We start from the raw sequence: 23,320 nt of genomic DNA, 5'->3' as shown, positions 1-23,320 counted from the left end.
AGGTGTTTATGAAACCATTCTTTGTGTGGCGATGGGTATGTGTGAAGTTTGTGCCTATGTCTGTGGTACTCGTGCCTACATCAATGTTAATGAAGCTGAACATGCGAGATGTAGACACATAGTGTAGCGCAGGAACTGACCCTTCAATGGTCCAGTGGTTCTTTATTGTCATGTATGCACAACCACAAAATGCACAGTTGCAACAATTATGTTATAGGCCTCCCCTCAGCCTCCGACGCACCAGAGAAAACGATTCAAATTTCTCCAACCTCTCCTTACAAGGCAGGCACAGTGGCAGAGCGGTAGAGTTGTTGCTTCGCAGCGCGAGAGACCAGGGACATTCCTGGCTACTGTTGTTGTCTGTATGGAGTTTGTACGTTCTCCCCATGATCTGTCTGGTTTTTCCCAGAAGCTCTGGTTTTCTCCCACACTTCAAAGACATACAGGCTTGTAGGTTAATTGGCTTTAGTAAAATCTAGTTTCTGTGGGATAATGTTAGTGGGTGTGGATCGCTGGTCGGTGCAGGCTCGGTGGGCCGAAGGGCCTATTTCTGTGGTAATTCTAAACTAAACTAAACTAAAATCTTCTAATCCAGGCAGCTTTCTGGTAAGCCTCATCTGCACCCACTCCAAAGCCCCCACATCATTTGTGTAATGGGTCAGTGCAGCTGATGAATGACTGCCTCTGAATGAGTTTGTTCATGATCACATGATATGGTATGGCGGGGCATACAAGACATTACCAACTACAGAGGCTGTGCCACAAAGTCAGAAGACCTGAGTGCGCCGCTGGCAGAAAAGCTAAATTGCTTCTTCTCCCGCTTTGAAACATCACAACAGCAGCACTCACCTGCTACAGCCCTGTTCCCACCCTCACCTGGCTCCTGTACTACCCCACTCACTGTCGGGGAACACGATGTCAGACGGGTGCTCCTGGCAGTGAACCCCAAGAAGGCTACCGGCCCAGATGGAGTCCCTGGTAAGGTGCTCAAAGCGTGCGCCCACCAGCTCACTGCCATCTTCACCAGAATTTTCAATCTCTCCCTGGCCCAGGCAGTTATTCCGTCCTGCCTAAAATCAGCCACAATCGTCCCTGTGCCGAAGAAGTCTCCCATCACCAGCCTTAATGACTACCGTCCTGTTGCCCTCACTCCGGTAATCACGAAGTGCTTCGAGAGATTGGTCCTCCAGCACATCAAGGACTATCTACCACCAGACTTCGACCCCCACCAATTCGCTTATCGCCAAAACAGATCCACAGAAGACGCCATCACCGTAGCTCTCCACTCTGTGCTGAGCCATCTGGAGCAGGGGCAGAGCTACGTCCGGATGCTCTTTGTGGATTTTAGTTCAGCCTTTAACACAATCATCCCGGACATCCTCATTGGTAAACTGGTCACTCTCGGCCTCCCCACTGTCACATGTGCCTGGATTAAGGATTTCCTCACAAACCGGCCCCAGACTGTGAGACTTGGCCCCCACCTCTCCTCCACTCGCAGGTTGAGTACCGGTTCCCCACAGGGCTGTGTGCTAAGCCCCCTCTTATACTGTCTCTACACCTACGACTGTAGTCCGGCCCACAACAACAACCGCATCGTCAAATTTGCTGACGACACTACTGTGGTCGGACTTATTTCAAAGGGAGACGAGGCAGCCTACAGAGAGGAAGTCCTGAAGTTGACAACCTGGTGCTCAGAAAACAATCTGGCTCTGAACACCAGGAAAACAAAAGAGCTCATTGTCGACTTCAGGAGGCACAGCACCGACTTAGTCCCCCTACACATTAACGGCGAGTGTGTGGAGAGGGTCAACACCTTCCGGTTTCTCGGCGTCCATATCGCGGCTGACATCTCCTGGACGGACAACACGACAGCGGTCATCAAGAAGGCTCAGCAGCGGCTGCACTTCCTGAGGGTCCTCAGGAAGCACAACCTGGACTCTAACCTGCTGCTGACCTTCTACCGCTCGTCCATCGAGAGCCTGCTGACATACTGCATTACAGCATGGTATGGCAGCTGCACCATGGCAGACAGGGAGAGGCTTCAGAGGGTAACCAGGACAGCGCAGAGGATCATTGGTTGCCCTCTCCCCTCCCTGATGGACATCTACACCTCCCGCTGCCTTAGCAGGGCAAAGAAGATCACCAAAGACAGCTCCCATCCTGCGTTTGGACTGTTCGACCTGCTGCCCTCTGGAAGGCGCTATAGGTGCATCAAATCCAGGACAAACAGACTCAGGAATAGCTGCTTCCCGAGAATTATATCTACCATAAATTCAAATCCACACATGCACTGACTACACCGCCCAACAGGACTTCCATCTGTATATATGTATGTAGCGCCGTAGAATTTGTGCACCTATTCCCCCCCCCCCCATCTCCCTTCTGTTTTGTTTTTCTGTTTCTTGTTTTTTGTGTAAAATTGTATGTATGCACTGAGTACGAGCAGCTTTCAGTTTCACTGTACATGTATAGTGACAATAAATGGCATATCTATCTACATGAAGCTAATGTGATGTTGGTCTTCATAGAGAGAGGATTTGAGTATAGGAGCAAAGAGGTCCTACTGCAGTTGTACAGGGCCCTAGTGAGACCGCAACTGGAGTATTGTGTGCTGTTTTGGGTCTCCTAACTGAGGAAGGGCATTCTTGCTATTGAGGGAGTGCAGCATGAGTTCACCAGGTTAATTCCCGGGATGGCGGGACTGACATATGATGAAACCATGTGTTGACTGAGCTTGTATGCGCTGGAATTTAGAAGGATGAGAGGGTATTTATCTAACATATACAATTCTTATGGGATTGAACAGGCTAGATGCAGTAAAAATGTTCCCGATGTTAGAGTAGTCCAGAACCAGGGGTCACAGTTTAAGAATAAGGGGTAGGCCATTTGGGACTGAGATGAGGAAAAACATTTTCACCCAGAGAGTTGTGAATCTATGGAATTCTCTGTCGCAGAAGGCAGTGGAGGCCAATTCACTGGATGTTTTCAAGAGAGAGTTAGATTTAGCTCTTAGGGCTAATGGAATCAAGAGATATGCCAAAAAAGCAGAAACGGGATACTGTTTTTGGATGATCAGCCATGATGGCTCTCAGGGCCGAATGGCCTACTACTGCACCTATTTTCTCTGTTTCTCTGTTTCTCTGTTTCTATGTTTCTATTATATAGGGTTAAAAATGTACGAGTGAGTGTTTGTGTTTTTTCTATCATATTTCTTTATCTTTATTTCATTTAGTATTGCCGCTCATCATATTTATTCAATGTTTTCAGCTATCTGTATTTACATCATATTTTAAGTCTGAATCTGCAACAGTTTATTAAAAGGATGAAAACATCAAACACTTGGCAGTTAGAGCTCAGCAGCTCCACCTTGTTTGTTTGGCCTGATTTCCTGATTCTGAGCGGCTGAAAAAGAAATTGACCAAAAAACAAAACTTTGGTGGACTTTCATTTTTTAAGACAAGAGGCTCTTCAAAGTTTCTGCATTTTGGGGATTTTATTGATTACCAGCAGGATTAGATTGCTTTCAATTACTAGATCACTCCAGAAGGAATGGAATGGCCATTATAGAAATAATCTTGGTCTCCAAATATCTCCAAATTAAACTTACTAAATGAACAAGCCCAAACTGAATTTGGCCATGTACGAAGGTCAGGGTTTTTTGAAAAGAACATACTACATGAACACACAGAAAGGAATTTGCTTGTGACATCAAGGGCCATTTCAACAAATCTTGCAAAACAATAATTAAAATAACCATAAGTCTGTCCACGACCATTGCCAGCCCACCCACCCACCCACTACAGGCACAGGGTCAAAGTTGCATCAAGGGTATTTCAATATCAAAATGAGTTGTAACCCTCATTTTTCAAGGAAGTTATAGGAATAGGAACCATTATAGGAAAGGTGGCGTCGTTGGAAAGAGTACAGTGAAGATTTACAAGGATGTTGCCAGGACTTGAGGGTGTGAGCTATAGGGCGAGGTTGAGTAGGCTGGGACTGTATTCCATGGAGCGCAAGAGGATGAGAGGTGATCTTATAGAGGGGTATAAAATCATGAGAGGAATAGATCAGGTAAAATGCACAGTCTCTTGCCTAGGTGGTGGGTGTATGGAACGAGCTGCCAGAGGAGGTAGTTGAGGCTGGGACTATCCCAACGTTTAAGAAACAGTTAGACATGTACATGGATAGGACAGGTTTGGCAGGATATGAACCAAACGGACCAGGCAGGTGGGGCATGTTGGTCGGTGTGGACAAGTTGGGCCGAAGGGCTTGATTCCACACAGGATCACTATGACTCGATTTGTAGCCCATCTTCTAGAGGTAGTCTAAGTTAATGAGTGTTTCCCAAGCCTTATGGCTCAGTCATCTCAAGGACAGGTTTATTCCCTTCCAAGCAATGCTGATACAAAAGGGAGAGCAGTTTTTCTTCAGACTTCAAAGCATTCTCTCTCTTCACTTTCCTGGCAGATCACAGGCCCAGACCACCAAAACTGCTCCTCCGCCGACTCTCATCGCCTCCCCAGTGTCACCAAACTGCTCTCCTTCACTCCCCCACCCTCGTCATTGTACTAGTTTCACTCTTGTCCTGCTGAGTTTCACTCGTTCTCACCTTCCCCACACCCAACAATGGACCATTGTTGGCTCCACCTTTCCTTGATCATCGTTGTTTGTTGCATATCTTTCATTCATTTGTTCTATGTACCGTCTATATCTTTCATTTCCCTTTCCCCGAATCTAAATCTGAAAATATGTCTCATCCCGAAATGCCACCTATTCCTTGTCTTCAAAAGGTGCTGCCTGACCCGCTGAGTTACCCCAGCATTTTGTGTCACTTTTTGGTGTAAACCAGCATTTGCAGTTCCTTCCTACATGTTCTCTCTTCCTTGCCTGCATCTAGACCTCCTGTACCTATAAGCAAACTGACTGCCCACAACACGGAAGCCAACCCATCCATCCCTTCAACCACACTGGTGACGGCTGAAACAGGCATCCACAGGAATCAGAAGTCACGCCTCTTAAAGCAGCAGCGCACTCTCTATTGAAACACAGCCTTTCACACCAAAAGAACATTTAAACCAAGGTTCCAATCTGATATTTCCAATGAAAGATAACCCAATATTTTTCAAGCAATGAAGTTGGAGCAGCAGTAGATTTGCTGCCTTGCACTGCCACAGACCCGGGTTCAATCCTGACTACGGGTGCTGCCTGTACACACTTTGTACATTCTCCCCATGACTTACGTGGGTTTTCTCCAAGATTTTCAGTTTCCTCCACACTGTAAAGACAGTTTGCAGGTTAATTGTTCTGGTATAAATGTAAATTGTCCCTAGTACGTAGGATGGTGTTAGTGTGCGGGGATCGCTGGTCGGCGCAGACTCGTTGGTCCGAACGGCCTGTTTCCACACTGTATCTCTAAACTAAACTAAACTAAACTAAACTAAACCCAGTGAACACATGGGAGTATTATATTCAGAATACTGGATTCAGTTCACCGGGAGATACTTGCAACTAAGGCACAGATTCTTCCAAGTGCATTAGAAAGCTCCCATTGAGTTGATTATGCTAAGTTCAGCCCTGAAACTGAGTGATATGTGGGAAGCATGAATTCATTGATTGAATAATTGTGAACGGTCTACTCAGGGGCGTTTGTTCTCAGTCCACTGATGAGCTTTGAGTTCATTAGTCATCCTTGAGCTGTAATGAGCACCACGCGTATATTAATTGCTGAGCCTTGTTTAAATGTTAACGGACTAAATCAGCCCAGAATGAGTAGAAGAAGAGGCCAGGGCATCTACCATTGAAGGGGGATTCGGAACCTAATGACTGTCTATGTAACTCAGGAAGAAGAAGATTCAAGAAGTCTGCCTCATAGCGCCAGAGACCCAGGTTTAATCCTGATCTTGGGTGCTATCCTTATGTAGTTTGCACATTCTCCCTGTGACAGCGTGGGTTTCCTCCAGGTACTCCGGTTTCATTTAATTAGCCGTTGTAAAAATTGCCTCGAGTGTGTGGGAAGTGGATGGGAAAGTGAGATAACAGAACTCGTGTGAATGGGTGATCGATGGTAAACATGGACCAAGTGGGCCGAATGGCAAGTCTCCATGCTGGATTTCTAAACTAATCTAAAGATACAAGGAACTGTAGATGCTGGTTTTTAAAGAAAGAAACAAAGTGCTGGAGTAAGTCAACAGGTCAGGCACGATCTCTGGAGAACATGAATAGGTGGCATTTTGGGTCGGGGACCTTCTTCAGACCCACCCGCTGAGTTACTCAAGCAAAGCCAGCTGGCTCCCAGGGGACAACTCCATTCGATCCATTCCCCTTCTCCCAGTTCCCCTGCTCCTTACTTTCCCTCATGCATGCCCACCAACTCCCCTTTAATTAATTTTGTTATCTACTTACACTGAGGTTCTGTTCAGCACTTAAGCTGCCAACATGTCTCTCGCATGTGGGGGGAAAGCATATAATTCAGGGGTGGAGGTGGGAGGGGGGAACAAACATATATGGAGTGTGTTCAGACTACACATGAACAGTGCCCAAAACTGAGATCAAAACCCTAGAATGGTGAGTTGGCAGCACTACCTGCTGCAGCACCACGCCATGATAGAATGGCAGCAATTAATGTGCAAGGTTACTCCTTTCATGTTCATAAATTCATAAGTTCTAGGAGCAGAATTGGACCACTCGGCCCATCAAGTCTACTCTGCCATTCAATCATGGCTGATCTATCTCTCCCTCCTAACCCCATTCTCCTGCCTTCACCCCATACTTATCAAGAACCTATCAATCTCCACCTTAAAAATATCAATTTCCTTCTGTTTTTAAAAACTTGTCCTGCATTTTATTTGCTGCTTTTCCAGCGATGTCGGGCAGACAATGACTGTTTATTTAACCTGGCAAAAGATAACACCACCACTGATTCACAGTCTCTTCTCACTTTACAACTCTGAGGTTGTTTGCATTTTCAAATCTTTTTAATTTTCCCTTTCAAACCTTCTATTTTTGTTTGGACATATAGCTGGGAAAGAAAATGTGAAGTTGTCCTCTACCCCTGCTACACCTACATCAAGACAATTGAGTGTGGTTTTTACCTCTACATGTATCTGTAGCCCTGCCCTCTCTCCACTGCTTCTTGTCAATCTATCAGCTAATCATAATACCAGGAGTGGATTATGGTAAAAACAGGAATGATTAAAACAAGGTCATACGATTCACATTCTCCACTTACCCGATGATTTACAAAGTCTAATAATATGCACTTCCTTGCAAAATAAACCTGCTCCTTCTTCTGAGTTTTAAAATAAAGCAATGGACCTCATACACTAATTCAACTTTCACATTAAAGAGGATTATGACCAGGGCACATAGGTTTAAGGTGAAGGGGAAAAGATTGAATAGGAATCTGAGGGGTAATATTTTCACACAAAGGATGGCGGGTGTAAAGAACAAGCTGCTAGAGGAAGTAGTTGAGGCAGGGACTATCCCAATGTTTAAGAAACAGTTAGACAGGTACATGGATAGGACAAGTTTGGAGGGATATGGACCAATCGCGGGCAGCAGGGACTAGTATAGCTGGGACTTGTGGGCTGGTGTGGGCATATTGGGCCAAAGGGCCTGTTTTCCATGCTGTATCACTCTATGACACTATTAATCCTTAATATACAAAGGGACTGTTTCAACATAAATAATAGGCAGGCTCCTTTCCCTCATGTTTTCAATATGTGAAAGGACTAGGCTTGTATTCACACAAGTTTAGAAGGATGAGGGGGTCTTATAGAAACATATAAAATTATAAAAGGACTGGACAAGCTAGATGCAGGAAAAATGTTCCCAATGTTGGGCGAGTCCAGAACCAGGGGCCACAGAATTAGAATAAAGGGGATGCCATTTAAGACTAAGATGAGAAAAAAACATTTCACCCAGAGAGTTGTGATTTTGTGGAATTCCCTGCCACAGAGGGCATTGGAGGCCAAATCACTGGATGGATTTAAGAGTTAGATAAAGCTCTAGAGGCTAGTGGAATCAAGGGATATGTGGAGAAGGCAGGCACAGGTTATTGATTGGGGACGATCAGCCATGATCACAATGAATGGCGGTGCTGGCTCTGGGTCGAATGGCCTCCTCCTGCACCTATTTTCTATGTTTCTATGTTTCTATGTTATTAATAGCCTCATTTATATAGCTAGTGATGAAGACCATGCAAAACACATGCCCATATTAAGGACAGCGTGTCCCAGCTTTGTCGACACTGATCAATGTTTCCCACCATTAATGACTCTGATGATACATTGTTTTATTTTTGTTTCTAGTCTCAATAAATGACAAGCCGTGCATTTATTTGGCAATGTAAGTGGATTAGAGTTGTGATGATGAAGATATAACTCAGCAAGCACAAAACACCTCCTGAAATCAACCACTTGCTGAAATGTAAAATGATGAAACATAGTTGAAACTGAGGGCATGTATCCAAGCATTCAGACATCTCAGCCAATGACTTGATACAACTGGTTTATTGCTCTTGCTCCGTTGATCAACGTAAAAAAAAAAATAATTCTGGCTTTTGCATTGTCAAGGAAACTGTAATACAGATATATATCATGTACAATTCAACATAGAAGTGGAAAGTGAAAGACTCAACATGTCTAAACATTGGGTTTTGTTGCTTATTACATCATTTACATTTTGTTTTTCACTGGGGTTAATTGGGGAACTGATAATTAATGGGGAACCTGTGGAAAACACCACAAGATGTACCTATCTTGGCAGCATGTTCACAGTAGATGGAGGTGTAGAGGTCGACATCAACTCCCGAATTGGCAAAGCTGCATCAGTCTTCAGACAAATACAGCCAATATGGTCTAGTGGCGGATATCCAAGATGCTAAAAGTCAAGCTCTTATATTCTGTAATCCTCCCTACAGCCTCCTGTGCCAGTGAGACATGGAAAATAAATTGGATGCATCCCAACAACACTGCTTGAGGAAGATCCTGAAGACTAGCTACAGACGAGGAGAGGAGATCTACCAGGAAACTGCAACAAAGCCTCTCAGCCAGGACATAGAGATACGCAGGATAAAATCTGCAGGACATGTACTCAGAATGTCACCAGAACGTGCACCTAAGATAGCAATGACAAGGCAGCCTGATGGAAGAAGGAAAAGATGCCGACCAAAACTCACATGGAGGCGAACATTCCAGAAGGGTTTGGAAGCCCGGGACGCAAGCCTATCGTGGGGGGAAGACGTCGCACATAACCGAACAGAATGGCAAAAGCTTGCTGCCCAATGCACTCAACAGTGTGGGAGGAACTAAGTCTAAGCGAGTAATTGGGGAATTGGGAACCCATTGGTTGTGGAGTTCTGGACTATTAGTAATATTGAATTTGGGAGACAATAAGCAAAGAGTTAAACACTATTAGAGCTATAGTCATCAACATGGAAACAGGCCCTTTGGCACAATTGCCCACACCGACAAAGATGTCCCATTTACACCACCCAATTCCCTGCATTTGGCCCAGACACTATTAATGAAACAATCTTGTACCTCAAACTTCAACTGATTTTAAATAGAGTCATAGTGGTGCAGCATGCAATAAGGCCCTTCGTCCTAACTCATACATGCCAACCCAGGTGCCCCATCGAAGCTAGTCATTTCTCCACATTTGGCCCATATCCCTCTAAACCTTTTTTATCATTGTACCCATCCAAATGTCTTTTAAATGCTGTTATAGTACCTGCCTCAACTAATTCCTCTGGCTGCTTGTCCAGCCCTCTCGCGTAAAGCCTCTGAGCATTGACTCTTCTTTAAAATGCCATCTACCTACGACACTACTTTCAGGGTATTATATACCTGTACTTTTAGATCCCTCTAGTCCACAACACTACCTAGGCCTTACCATTCACTGCGGTTTGACATCTCAAAATGCAACGCCTTGCACCTATCCACATTAAATTCCATTAGTCATTCCTCAGCCCACATGCTCAGTTGATCAAGATCCTGCTGTAAATTTTGATAAATGTCTTCACTAGCTAAAACACCATCTACTTTAGTGTTGTCTACAAATAGACTAATCGTGCCTTGTAATGCTTTTAACATTAAGCGTGTGGTTAAAATATAGAGCTTGGTTTAGCCGGTTTTTAACAGAATATTACAGCTCAAAACAAACTGCTAAAGAAACTCAGCAGATCGAGCAGCATCTTTACAGGCAACAGGATGGTTGGCATTTGGGTCAAGACCCTGAGGTTCATTTGTTAGCTGTTTAATGAATAATTGATCAGCTTCCCAAGAAGGGTGACGCACAATGTTTTACTAAGAATTGTGTCACTTTTGTAACAATTTAAATTGTCAATCAAACTTTAGATTATTGATTTTAGTTTTAATTGATATATATAGGTTATTGTCAGTAATTAACAAAATATAGGACCCATGCAATTAAGCAAGAAACTTAATATTGTACAGAACATAGAACTGTACACCACAGGAGCAGGCCCTTCAGCCCAAAATGCATGTGTTGAATATCATTTCAATATGAACACCTTGTCTGCACAAAATCTATGTGCCTTTGCAAAAGCCTCTTAAAATGCCATTGACATATATACATTAATGGCTTAGTTGAAGGAATTAAAAGTAACATTAGCAAATTTGCAGATGACACAAAGCTGGGTGGCAGTGTGAGCTATGAGGAAGGTGCTATGAGGATGCAGGGTGACTTGGACAGGTTGGGTGAGTGGGCAGATGTATGGCAGACGCAGTTTAATGTGGATAAATGTGAGGTTATCCACTTTGGTGGCAAGAACAAGAAGGCAGATTATTATCTGAATGGTGTCAAGTTAGAAAAAGGGGAAGTACAATGATATATGGGTGTCCTTGTTCAACAGTCACTGAAAGTAAGCATGCAGGTACAGCAGGCAGTGAAGAAAGCTAATGGCATGTTGGCCTTCATAACAAGAGGAATAGAGTAAAGGAGCAAATAGGTCCTTTTGCAGTTGTACAGGGCCCTAGTCAGACCACACCTGGAGTATTGTGTGCAGTTTTGGTCTCCAAATTTGAGGAAGGACATTCTTGCCATTGAGGAAGTGCAGAGTAGGTTCATGAGGTTAATTCCCAGGATGGCGGGACTGCTATATGTTGAAAGAATGGAGCGACTGGGCTTGTATATTTAAAAGGATGAGAGAGGATCTTATTGAAACATATAAAATTATTAAGGGTTTGGACACGCTAGAGGCAGGAAACATGTTCCCGATGTTGGGGGAGTCCAGAACCAGGGGCCACAGTTTAAAAATAAGTGGTAGGCCATTTAGAGTGGAGATGAGGGAAAACCTTTTCACCCAGAGAGTTGTAAATCTGTGGAATTCTCTGCCTCAGAAGGCAATGGAGGCCAATTCTCTGGATGCTTTCAAGAGAAAGTTAGATAGAGCGCTTAAAGATAGGAACGGGATACTGATTGTGGATGATCAGCCATGATCACAGTGAATGGCGTTGCTGGCTTGAAGGACCAAAAGGCCTACTCCTGCACCCCATTGTCTATTGTCTATTGTCTATTGTCTATTGTCATATCAGCCTCCACCACCACCCCTGGCAACACATTGCAGGCACCCACCACTCTCTGTGTAAAGACACTTGCCCCGCACATCTCCTTCAACTTTGTCTCTCTATCTTTGTACAGTTCTATACATATCTGATTTTTTTGCCTAATTACACGTGTGCTATATTTTGTTGATAATTAACAAAAGTAAATGTAAGACGCCTGACGAAAGGTCTCGACCCAAAACATCACCCATTCCTTCTCTCCAGAGATGCTGCCTGTCCCGCTGAGTCACTCCAGCATGTTGTGTCTATCAGAAGTAAATGTAATCTATATCATATCATATACTTATTAAAAAGCTGATTTTGTTAGTGTGTGTATGTGGTTGTCTTTATATCTTCATGAAAAAACGACATAGTAACAATAACATTTTTACATATTCCAGGAACACCTTATCTAAACATTTCATGCTTTATTTTTCGACTTATTACTGATTAAAGTCTAAAAAAGTGAAAAGGCTGAAATTAAAGCAACCAGCTTCAAATGATGACATCACAATGGCTCAACCAGCAGAGACCAGCCTCAATGAAGATTTCATCCTATATTTGACACATTATTCGCGATTAAAGCTTTAAAAATGCCAACTTTCAGAAAATTTTTACATATTCCGATTCACATTTTTCCCCTAGAGGCAGAGATCACTTTCACTGAACATTATATGCTTTATTTCTCGACTTATTACTGATTAATTACCTTGAATTTCAAACCGACCAGCTTTAAATGATGACATCTTTGAATTTCAAACCGACCAACTTCAAATGATTATGTCAAAATGACCCGACTAGAGGGGAGAGGGCTAATTGCTATTGCAACACGCAGTTTTTTGAAAGATCACTGCTGAGGACGGCAAGGTGAGTGTTGGAATCATACGTTCGGGAATGGCTTGAGTTGGAGGACCACGCCTCCCGTGGGAGCTATGGGTAGGGAACGTGTACATTGGGTGAGCAGACCCAACGGGTATGCAGTTGGTCTGGTACTTTTTTAAACAGATCTTGTTTATGTGTATATATGTGTGTATATGTGTGTGTATATGTGGTTGGCTTTACATCTTCGCAAAAACACTACGCGTTAACGATTACATTTTTACATATTCTGATTGACATTATTCCCCTCGAAGCTGAGACCACCTTCACTGAACATTTTATGCTTTATTTCTCGACTTTTTACTGATTAAAAGTAAGTGCGAAGTTTAAAAACATCAAAAGGCTTTGAATTTCAAACAACCATCTTTCACTGATGACGTCACAATGGCTCAGCTAGCAGTGATCAAGTTCACTGAAGATTTCATCCTATATCTCATGTTATTCACGATTAAAGCTTTAAAAAAGCCAACTTTCACAAGGTTTTTATACATATTCTGTTTCACATTTTCCCTCGAGGCAGAGAACTTCACTGAACATTTTATGCTTTATTTCTCAACTTATTACTGATTAAAGTTTTAAAAAAATCAAAAGACTTTGAATTACGTAGAAATTATATTTCATTCAAACCTAGGTTTGAATTACAATAAATTGCATGCTATTCTATTCTATTAAAAAAGACCAGCTTCAACTGAAGATGTCACAATGGCTCGGCGAGCAATGATTACGTTCACCGAAGATTTCTTCCTATATTTCACGTTATTCGAGATTAAAGCTTAAAACATGCCAACTTTCACAAGATTTTTACAGTTAAAATCATTCCTGCCAGATTCCAACACACTTCAATCCAATGTTGTGACACAGGAACACTCTGAACCTTTCTCCTCACAGGAGGGGCAGGGCGGATTGCTATTGCAACACGCAGGGCAAGTGCAATTGGGGGTTATGGGTAGGGAACGGGTGTGTTGGGGGAACAGACCCAACGGGTCCCACTTTGTCTAGTATCAATTAAAATCAACTATCTGAAGAATGATTAACCATTTAAGCTATGCCATATAATATTGAAGGTGGCAACATTTTCAGCTTGCATCATGAACATGCAATTAACACGACAGCCTGACTGCCATTTGAAGAGACCATGTGATTTTCATTTATGTTGATATTGATTTCCGTGCGAAGGAAAGACTTCTTGATGCGTTTGATAGTTTAATAACCCTAATGCTTGTTTCACAACTTAACTGGAAAGCAAGACAAATATTTGTTTTGCTGGTGGTCTGAAATAAATACTGAAAATGGTGAGAATGATTTTGATATGTTGGTTCGTTAATTATTAATATGGAGATCAGCTATAAGGAAGAATATCCCCCTTTGTTCAACATCAGTTGTGGTATTTTTGGGACTATATAAGTATCGAAACGTCAACTATCCTGTTGCCTCTGAAGATGCTGTTCGTTCTGCTCGGTTCCTCCAGCAGTTTGTTTTTAGCTGTAATATTCTGTTCCCTGTGGAGGGAGAAACAAAGTTACAATTTCAGGTCAATTCATCAGAACAGTTCTGTTTTTACTTTACAACTGGAGGGTAGGTTATATATCATAATTATTATTGCAGGCTCTGAATCAGAAGGTTTTCAATTTAAATCCTGCTCTCGAGTGAAAAATTCAAGGCAGAACTGTTGGACGTGGCTATAATGTTTGGTCAGTGTGCTAATCAGTTGCTTCATTGGTGGCTAACAGGTATATCATTCATGAGTCACAGGCCGTTAAGAAGGTCTTCGTTGTCCAGGTATTGACTATAGCAGTTGGGATAATTGAGATGTGCATCATGAACATACATTTGTCACCACAGCATGACTGTCGTTTGAAGAAACCATGTGATTTGTAGTTAGGTGTGAAGATATGTGGAGGGGCAGGTAGTGTTGAGGAAGCAGGCAGCTGGCAGAAGGACTTAGACAGGTTGGCAGATTGGGCAAAGAAGTGGCAAATGGAATACAGTGTATGTAACAAAGTGTATGGTCATGCACTTTGGTAGAAGGAATAAAGTTGTAGGCTACTTTCTAAATGGGGAGAGGATTGAGAAATCAGGGGGGTAAAGAGACGTGGGTCCACCATAGGAGATGACCATGCCCGCCTGTAGTCCACCGTAGACATGATGATGGCCGTCTGTTGTCCACCATAGACATGACCATTGCCATCTGTAGTCCACAGTAGCAGCACCACACACTCAGACCAAACACAGAATGCAATACACAGAGTAAGATTCTGATTGACAATAGCATCTTTCTCATGTATAATTGCACAAAGTATCCACAATATTCAGTAGTGCATGATCCAATTCCTTCTCAGCTTCTCTTTGTAGTGGTAAATTCAACTGCAGCATGATTTATTCTCTCAAGAGATTTGCAAACAGTCCCAAAACATGGGCTTGAAGAAGTAGTAGAGGGCTGTCCCCTGTCTCCAGACTAATCCACAATAGGCATTATTAAAATAGATTATCCAACCATGCTTGCACTGCAACATGTGGGATCTTGCTGTGGACAATTTGATTGTCTCATTCCCCACATTATGCCAGATTGTGGATGATCAGCCATGATCACAGTGAATGGCGGTGCTGGCTTAAGGGGCCGAATGCCCTGCTCCTGCTCCTATTGTCTATTGTCTGCATCAAGTGGATTAAGCAGGATGAATGGAATAAGAAATGCATTATGAAACCTAAGGTTTACTTTCTGATATCTAACCCAGCTAGTCGTTTTCATAATTAAACTCCTGGAAAAACATAGTTTTGCTCATCTTTAGCTGGAACATGCTTTATTATCTGTTAATTGTGTATAAGGAAACATCAATTTTGTCCAATTTTAATTTCTCTAAATGAGGTACCTGGTGGAATCCAATCTTACCATTGGTGGCATGCTCAAAACTTCATCTCATAAGTTCTAGGAGCAGAATTAGGCCATTCGGCCCATCTGCCATTCAAATATGGCTGATCTATCTCTCCATCTCAACCCCTTTCTCCTGCCTCTCACCGTAACCCCTGACACCCGTACTGATTACCATGTTAATTATTTTATAGAAGGAACTGCAGATGCCTTCGATTTTCCAGCATCTGCAGTTCCTTCTATAAAATGCATTGGGGAATGTGTTGCATTGGGGGACCAGCCTCCCATGGGACTGGGACCCAATGGGTCCCACAGTCTAGCAGCATTTAAAAAGCACTAGCATAGGTACATGGATAGGAAAGGTTTGGAAAAATCTGGGTCAATTTCAAGCAAATGGGATGAGCTTAGATGTGGCATCTTGGTCGGCATAGACAAGTGGGGCAGAAGAGCCTGTCTCCCTGTTGCATGAGTCTATGTCACTTTGTTGAGATACTCTTTTACTCAGAGCCGCTGCCTCATAGCACCAGAGATCCAGGTTGGATCCTGATCTCAGGTGCTGTCTGTGTGCAGTTTGTAAGTTCTCCCTGTGGACTGCGTGGGTTTACTCCAGCTGCCCGGTTTCCTCCCACATCCCAAAGACGTGTAGGTTAGTATGTTAAATGGACTCTGTAAGTTGCCGCTGGTGCTGAGGGAGTGGATGAGACAGTGGGTAACACAGAACTTGTGCGAAAGGATGATCAATGGACTTCTGTGTAAGAAGGAACTGCAGATGCTGGATTAAACTGAAGATAGACACAAAAAGCTGGAGTAACTCAGCGGGACAGGCAACATCTTTGGAGAGAAGAAATGGGTGACGTTTCGTGTCGAGACCCTTCTTCAGGGTCGAGACTCTTCTTTCCATACTGTATCTCTTCAACTATAAACTGAACTCTGATGGTGAACAATGTTACAGAGATTTCAGTTTTACACCAAGCCAAAGCGAACCAGACTGTGACTGTAGGATGAAACAGCCACTTGTGTTGGTCAATGGATCAGAAGGGCCAAGCTAATGTGCTGTCAAATCTGCTTGTTGTCGACGAGAGTGTCCATTTCAGCACAAATACTCTGGAAAGCTTTCTTTTAAATTATTAGCAAACACAATTTTATTTTTGTACCAGACTCAAAGCATTTACATTTCAGACTTTACTAAACATGACAGATAAACTTCCAGCCAGGCGGGAGCCAGGCTAAGTAAACAGGGCTGGGAGGTTTACTGGCATCAACCCAACTGAAACTCTCACTCCGAGATCAATAGTGGTGGTGCACATGTTCTGTACACCCAGAAAGTTTCCCTTTTTGGGGCTATCTCTCTCCAAATGACGTGCTCATATTTCTGCAACTCTTTGTTAACATTTGATATATGACACTTACTATTCTGGAAAGCCTGTTTAGTATAGTTTTAGTTTAGAGATACAGCGCAGAAACAGGCCCTTCGGCCCACCGAGTCCACACCGACCTGCGATCCCCACACATTAACACTATCCTGCACATATTAGGGATATTTTACACTTATACCAAGCCAACTAACCAACGCCTTTGGAGTGTGGGAGGAAACCGAAGATCTCGGAGAAAACCGACATAGTCACGGGGGGAACGAACCAACTCCGTACAGACACCTGCCGTAGTCAGGATTGAACCCAGGTCTCCGGTGCTGCAAGTGCTATAAGGCAGCTACTCTACCATTGTGCCACTGTGCCACGCCCTTTATGTGCACAGATATTTTACAGGATTTACAGTACACATGATTTTAAAACCATTTGCACTAAAATTCATTGCTCATTTTAGAGAGATTAGAATCTTCCTGGAAGAAAGAAATTAGTTTTGCACTATCCCTCATCGTTTTCTCTCATCAGGCTTTCCTCTGGTTTTCCTCACAAACAAGCTCGCATAAAGTTCTCCACTTACAGTCATAAAGCCGTACAGCATGGAAACAGGCCCTTCAGCCCATTGTTCCCACCAACCAACAGCCAGGTTACAGCTATGTCTGAAAGTCTCTGAATATCCACGTTTACATAAAATACATTGTAGAATTCTTTGGAATTGTCTTTTTAAGAGGATCCATCTTTCATATGAAGAAAGGCTGGATAGACTCGGCTTGTACTCGCTAGAATTGAGGGGGGATCTTATAGAAACTTACAAAATTCTTAAGGGGTTGGACAGGCTAGATGCAGGAAGATTGTTCTCGATGTTGGGGAAGTCCAGGAAAGGGGTCACAGCTTAAGGATAGGGGGGAGATCCTTTAAGACCGAGATGAGAAAAACATTTTTCACACAGAGAGTGGTGAATCTGTGGAACTCTCTGCCACAGAAGGTAGTTGAGGCCAGTTCATTGGCTATATTTAAGAGGGAGTTAGATGTGGGCCCAAGTACGGAATACTGAGTTGGATGATCAGCCATGATCATATTGAATGGCGGTGATCATATTGAATGGCGGTGCAAGCTCGAAGGGCTGAATGGCCTACTCCTGCACCTATTTTCTATGTATCTATGTAAAACTACATGGTATCCTATTCCATATTCACAGCTGAGGCCAACACCAGTAAAGAAAATGATTTGCAAAATCCCTTCTAAACTGTTGGCAGTTGAACATTCCTCAGTATTACTTGATAGTTGGTGAATTAAAGGACTTACAGGCCAATGATCTCATCGCATACTGCCAGCCAATATTTACTTGTTGTATTCAAACTTGGCTCCACCGTGCAGCTGGTTCAAACATTAAACAATTAAAGGCAAGATAATTAGCATGGTAGGCAGACGCACTAAAATGCTGAACAAACTCAGCGGATGAGGCAGCATCTATGGGGCGAAGGAAATAGGCAACGTTTCAGGCCTGAAACTCTTCTTCAGCGAAGAAGTGTTGGGGGAAGCGATCGCCAAGCCTACGCTTGGTCTCACCGATGCAGAGCAGCTGACATTTAGAGCAGCGGATGCAATAGATGAGGTTGGAGGACGTGCAGGTCCTTTGTCGCACCTGGACAGACTGCCTGGGTCCTTGAATAGTGTCAAGGGAGGAGGTAAAGCGACAAGTGTAGCATTTCTTGCAGTTGCAAGGGAAAGTGCCCGGAGAAGGGGGGGAGGTTCGGGTGGGAAGGGACGAATTGCCCAGGGAGTTGTGGAGGGAGCGGTCTCTGTGGAAAGCAGACAGAGGAGGAGATGGGAAGATGTGGCAGGTGGGATCACGTTGGAGGTGGCGAAAATGTCGGAGAATTATTTGTTATACGTGACGGCTGGCCGGGTGGAAGATGAGGACAGGAAAAATGTTCCCAATGTTGGGCGAGTTGAGAACCAGGTGCCTCCTCCTGCACCTATTTTCTATGTTTCTATGACAAGGGGGAGTGTGTGCATGCGTGTGTGCATGTGTGCAATTTTGTGTGTGCGCATCTGTGGGTGCATTAGCGTGTGTGTGTGTGTGTGGGCGCGATTGTGTGTGTTCATGTGTGCATGTGTGTATATGTGCATGTGTTTGTGCATGTATGCACCTGTGTGTGTATGTGAGCATTTGAGCATGTGTGTGCGAGTGTGCACAATCACACGCACACACAATCGAGCACAATCACACATGTGCCCATGCTCCCATACACGCGGTCACCCACTCACGCCCTGATACACACATACAAGCAGACACGCAGACATGCACGCATCCATGCATGCACACACACGCGATCACACACACATGTGCACACACACATGCATGCACACACACAAGAGTGCACTTGCACGCGCCCTCACCCACGCATATTCACACACATGTGCACATGCACACGCATATGCACATATCCACACACACATGCACACACACGCAGACATACATGCGAACACATGCGTGGAAATACACCTACACACACGTGCATACACACACACTCATACATACAATCACGCATTCATGCGCACACACACACATGCACACGATCACCCACAAATGTACACACACATGCACACATACACATGCATTCATGCACCCACACATGTGCACACACACTCACATGATTATGCACACACAATCACACACAAGTATGCACACACATGCACTCATGCATGCACACACACATGTGTGCACCCACACACGTGCACACACACTCACACGCATATGCACACACAATCAGACTCACATGCATGCACACTTACATGTGCACACACACGCATACACACACATGCGCACACATGCACATGTGTGCACCCACACACAAACATGTGCATACACACATGCGCACACCAACACATGAATACACACAATTGCGTTCACACGCACGCTCATGCACATATGCGCACACAGGCACACACACAAGAGTGCACATGCACTCACACGCACACATACACACGCATGTTCACACACATGGATGCACACACACATGCGCACATGCACATATCCACACACATACATGCACACACATGCATGCAAATGCCCCCGCACACACACATGTGCTCATGCTCACAAATCTGTGCATGCACACACATGCATGTATGCAAACATGTGCACACACACTCACACACTCATGCACAGCCAAGCACACAAATGCACACTCACATGATCATGCAACACATGGACACACACGTGCGCATACACACATGTGCACGCACACACATGCACACACACAAGCATGCACACACTCAGCATGCACATACACACATGCACATGCGCACATGCGTATTTACACACACACATGTGCACACACATGCAGGCACACGCACATGCACACGCACACACATGAACACACACGCACACAGACACGCACGCAAATTGACATACACGCACATACACTCATGTGCGCGCACACACACACACGCTTGCACACATACAAGTGCACTAACGTGCTCGCACAGAGCACATACACACATGCACATATAAACGCGCGCACATGTGCACAGGCACACACACATATGATCATACACATGCATGCACACACATGTTTTCACACGCACCCACACACACCCACACACATGTATACACACACAGACAAGATTGTGCATGCACTCACATGGGCATGTGCATGCATTTGTGTGTCTCTGGATATGTGCATGGGTGCGCATGCGTGTGTGCATGAGCGCTCTTGTGTGTATGTGTGTGTGCATGCATGTCTCTGTGTGCACGTGATTGTGAGTGATTGTGCGATTTTGTTTGTGCATGAGCACATGTGCGTATGGGCAAGTGTTCATGTGTGCGATTGTGTGTGTTCATGTGTAGGTGTGCGATTGTGTGTGTTGGTGTATGTGCACATGTGTGGGTGCATGAGCACGCATGTAAGAGTGTGCATGCCTGTGCATGAATGCGATTGTGTGCATGAGCATGGGGGCTTGCGTGATTGTGTGTGTTCATGTGCGCACATGTGGCTGCTCATGTGTGTAGGTGTGTGCGCATGTGTATCTGCGCATGTGTGTGTGCATATATGTCTGTCCACATGTGTGTGTGTGCACATGTGTGTGTGCATGTGTGTGAGTGCGCGCCTGTGTGCGCAAGTGGTGTGTGCACGCACGTGTGTGTATGTGCATGTGGGTCAATTTATGTGTGCACATTTGTGTGTGCATTTGTTTGCACGTGTGAGTGTGCACGTGCACATGTGTGTGTGCGAGTGTGTGCATATGTGTGTTTGCGCTTGGGTGTGGGCTTATATGTGTGCATGTGTGCATAAGCGCATGTGAGTGTGTGTGTGTGTGGTGGCATGTGTGCATGCGTGAGTGCGTGTGAGTGCACGTGCGCATGTGTGTGTGTGTGGATATGTGCATGTGTGCGCATGTGTGTGTGCATGTGCACATGTGTGTGAACATGTGTGTGCTTGTGTGAGTACACGTGCATCCTTGAATATGCATGCATGAATGTGTGTGTGATCGCATGTGTGTGATTGCATGTGTGTGTGTGCGTGTGTGTGTGTGCGTGTGTGTGTGATCGCGTCTGTGCATGTGAGTACGTGCATGTGTGTGTACATGTATGTGTGTGCAGGTGTGTATGCGTGCATGTGTGTGGATATGTGTGCATGTGTGTGAGCACATGTGTGTGTGTGTGTGTGTGTGCACATGAGTGCATGTGTAATTGTGTTTGTCTGTGTGTGCATGCATGTGTGTGTGGGTGCACGTGTGTGTGCACATTTGTGTGTGATCGCGTATGTGTATGTGTTTGCGTGCATGTCCATGCATGTGCGTTCATGTGTGTGTGCTTTTGTGTGTATATGAGTGTGTGGTGAGTGTGTGTGTGCATGTAGGGGTGCATGAGCACGCATGTGAATGTGCGTGACTGTGTGTGTGCACAAGTTTATGTGCATGAGGGCGCATCTGTGTGTACGCGGTTGTGTGTGTGTGAATGTGTGAAGGCATGTGCGTTCTCATGTGTGTGCATGCATGTGTGTGTGCATGCATGTGTGTGCATGCTTGTGTGTGCGCATGTGTATGTGCACGCATATGTGTGGGCATGTGCACATGTGTGCATGTGCGCATGTGTATGTGTGTGAGCATGCACATGCGTGCGTGTGAATGCATGTGCACTCTTGTGTGCGTGCATGCATGTGTGTGCGTGGGTGTGTATGCACGTGTGTGCACATGTGCACATTTGTATGTGCATGTGTGCCTGCAAGCATGTGTGCGCATGCACATGTGTGTGCACTTATGTGTGTGCATGTGTGCGTGCACATGTGAGTGCATGTGTGTGTGATCAGTGTGTGTCTACTTGTGTGCATGCATGAGCATGTGAGTGTGTGCGTGCATGTGTGTATGAAAGCATGTGTGCATGAGCACGTGTGTGTACATGTGTGTGAGTGGGCATGAGTGTGAATGTGTATGTGCATGTGTGTCTGCATGTGTGACTGCGTGCGCACATGTGTGTGTGGATATGTGCATGTGCGCTCATGTATGTGTGCATGTGCACATGTGTGTGAACATGCATGTGTGTGTGCACGTGGGAGTGCATGTGCACTCTTTTCTGTGTGTGTATGCATGCATGTGTTTATGCACATGTGTGTGCGCATGTGTGTGATCGCATGTGCATGTGTGTGTGTGCGTTCATGTGTGCGTGCATGTGTGCATGTTTGCTTGTGTGTGTATGAGCACCTGAGTGTGTGTGCATGTGCATGGGTGCATGAGCTCACGTGAGAGTGTGCACGATTCTGTGTGTGCAATTGTGTGTGTGTGTGCATGAACATGCGTGTGTTTATGCATGTGTGCGCGCGCGATTATATGTGTTCATGTATGCAAGTGTGTGTGTGCACATGTGTTTGTGTGTGTGATTGTGTGTCTTCATGTGTGCGTGAGTGTGTGTGTGTGCGTGTGCTGGTTCGTGAGTGAGTGTGTGAGAGTGCATACGCATGTGCGCGATTGTGTGTGTGCGTGCATGTGTGCGTGCATGTGTGCGTGCATGTGTGTGCATGAGCACGTATGTGTGCGAACGCGATCATGTTTGCTCATGTGTGCATGTGTGTGCATTTGTGCATGTGTGAGTGTGTGTGTGCGCATGTGCGTTTGTGTGTATGTGAATGAGTGTGCATGAGCGTGTGTGTGTGTAGGCATGTGCGGTCATGTGTGTGTGCATATGTATGAGCATGCGTGTGTATGTGCACAAGTGAGTGCATGTGCACTCTTGTGTGTGTGTGTGCATGCATGTGTGTGTGCGCGTGTGGGTGCATGTGTGTATCCCATGATCACACACATGTGCACGTATCTGTACATGTATGTGTGCATGTGTGGATGTGTGTGTATTAACACATAAGTGATTGTGCGTGTGTTGGTGCATGAGCGAGCGTATGAGAGTGTGCATGCACGTGTGCACAATTGTGTGTGTGTAGGTGTGTGCGCATGTGTGTGTGTGCATGAGTGCGTGTGTGTGAGCGTGTGCGTGAGCGTGTGTTTGTGTGCATGTGTGTGTGCATGAGCGGGTGTGTGTTATGGGCATGTGTGCTCATGTGTGTGTGTGCACGCATACATGTGTGTGAACACGTGTATGTGTGTGAGCACATTTGAGTGCATGTGCGCTCGTGTGTGTGTGT

The sequence above is a fragment of the Leucoraja erinacea genome, chromosome 26, assembly GCF_028641065.1.
Source record: "Leucoraja erinacea ecotype New England chromosome 26, Leri_hhj_1, whole genome shotgun sequence".
NCBI lineage: Eukaryota > Metazoa > Chordata > Chondrichthyes > Rajiformes > Rajidae > Leucoraja > Leucoraja erinaceus.
The sequence above is the reverse complement of the archived record's forward strand: the minus strand, read 5'-3'. Positions refer to the sequence as shown.